At 55.3% G+C, this 2,146-nt stretch overlaps 1 non-coding gene across 1 annotated transcript; it reads right to left on the bottom strand.

Annotated features, from left to right (window-relative positions):
• Window positions 1-348: 348 nt before the first annotated feature.
• TRNAI-UAU (transfer RNA isoleucine (anticodon UAU)) lies at window positions 349-441 on the bottom strand. Its single transcript is given in 2 exon segments — window positions 349-384; window positions 404-441. It is a non-coding gene; the product is annotated as a tRNA-Ile (tRNA).
• Between the last annotated feature and the right edge of the window lie 1,705 nt (window positions 442-2,146).

The following is a 2,146-nucleotide window of genomic DNA, read 5'->3' as shown; positions in this document are numbered from 1 at the left end:
GGGATACACGCGAAATTTACCAGCCTCCTGCAAGTGCTTTCTTTGGGTTCTGGGCGCTCATTACGCACCCATAGGCGCACAGGATGGCTCGGCGTACACAAAAACAGTACGTATGGGCACAACAATACTACGTATGTGCACAGAACCCAGCTCTCCTGCGCGCTACCGCCTGCGCTCAACTGGCCGCGCTGCGGCAGACACGCAGGGCACGGCCGCGCACACACGCGCCTGGCGCGACCGCCTCTTTTTCTGGGAGCTTTTTACGCTTTTCAGGCCAAAGCCGCTGGGCGCAGCAGGCGGCAGCCGCGCAGGCCCCAAAAAAGCCCTTCCCGCCCCCAAAAAGCTCTGTGCTCCAGGTGAGGCTCGAACTCACAACCTCGGCATTGCTCGGCTTGTACTGCTGTATAAGTACCGCGCGCTAACCGATTGCGCCACTGGAGCCCTGACTGCAGCGCCTCCCGAACGCGTTATCAGGGGCTGCCCGGCCCGCGCGGGGCGCCCGCCGCCCACTGGCCTGCACGCAGCGGCCCCGCGCGCGGGCCGCGCTCCCGCCGTTAACGGCCGCCAGCGGCGGCGGGAAGCGGCGGAGGGAGGGAGGGAGGGGAGGACGCCGCGCTCGCCGGGCGGGGGACGCTCCGCGGCAGCCTCGGGGCGGGGAAAAGCGGCGCCCGGCACAAGCCCGGCCTCCCTGCGCCGCGGGCCCCGCACTGAGGCGGGCGGGCGGGCGGCGGCGCCGCTGCCAAGGGGCGGGCGGCGGCCCTGGGCTGCCCGGCGCCCCCGCCGGGGCCGCAGCGGCGGCTCCGCAGCCCCCGCAGGGGCAGGAGCGGCGGCTCCGCAGCCCGCGCAGGGCCCTGCAGCCGCCCGCGGCCTCTGCGAAGAGACGGGGCGACGTCTGGAGCGGCCCGGCCGCAGCGGCGCCGCCACCGGCCCGCAGGGAGCCGGGCCTGAAGTGCCGAACTCACACTCCGATGTGAAAATGGTTAATAGATCTGGAAATCTAACGTTACTTACAGACAGAAGCAATATGTATGCGATGTATTATTTATTTATTTTTTTTTTAAAAAAAAAGCCTTATGCGCAAGCTTGCTGCTACAGAATAGCGCTAACATGGATTTATTCTGCAGTTCAGGCTATCACTTGCATTTTGAGGCAGGAAGAGGTTAAAAACATAGTAAGACATAGCAGCCTTTAAATCCAAGTAATGCTCCAGTGCGTGTTTGAGACATATTTTATATATACATATATATATATATATGCTTTGTATATACACACTGTGCATATTTACCTGGACACCTGTGCTGGGTTGCTGACACGTATTAGAAAACACCTTTCTTTCTACCTCTGCCTCTGTTGTGGGCAAAGGAACAAGCTCTGACTATTGCAGTATATGAAAGTGCATGATTTCTTCCACTAAGGAGCAAAACGTGTTTCGATTTCCATGGCCTTGAAAACTGCAATATTAATGGCCTGGCAGCAGGTGACAGGCCCTCGTTGCCAATTTAAAATAAATAGAGTGATCCCCAGCTTCCCTGACATCCTGAATTATGTGTGACTTTATCCAAGCAATTACCTCCTCCCCTGTCTCTGATTCACAAATGAGCCAAAACCTTTGGAGACTTGTTTGGAGGGAGACAAGCTGCTCCTCATTTGCTGACAAGGAAGTTGTTCAGCTGTCAGGACTGTTCCTGTGAGCATTGCTAAGAACACGTTCCAGTGAAAGGCCATCGCTGACAGGTGGCACAACAGGCAGTTGCTGTATTTGACCACGGATGAAGGTGGCTGACGTACAGAAGAAGGGCAGTTGCTACCAGTTCCTTTCTGAGGTAACATCACATACAATTTTTTTTTGTCTTGGTTTCCCAAAAACCCTGCAGCTGCCTTTGTAGTTTTGCAGCAAATACAATATGTTATACCATGGAAAAACTGCTGTGAACTTAATTTCAACCATTTTTTTTCTGGGAAATACAGAGTTGTCAAGAAGAATCATAGCTGAAGGTACCAACATGCAGACAAGTTCTCTGTTGCAGAGAGCGCCTTAGTCTCTGGCTAGAGGGAGGGCTCAGCGAGTCTCCATTGGTGTCCAAAGAGATGGCAATCACTGCTCTGTTATTTTCATCAGCTTCCCATATAATAATGACAGTTTTAG

Source organism: Tinamus guttatus, unplaced genomic scaffold (assembly GCF_059628265.1).
Source record: "Tinamus guttatus ecotype Peru unplaced genomic scaffold, ASM5962826v1 Tinamus_guttatus_pri_ptg000992l, whole genome shotgun sequence".
Classification (NCBI taxonomy): Eukaryota; Metazoa; Chordata; class Aves; order Tinamiformes; family Tinamidae; genus Tinamus; species Tinamus guttatus.
Note: the sequence above shows the minus strand (reverse complement) of the source record. Positions and strands in the feature narration are given on the sequence as shown.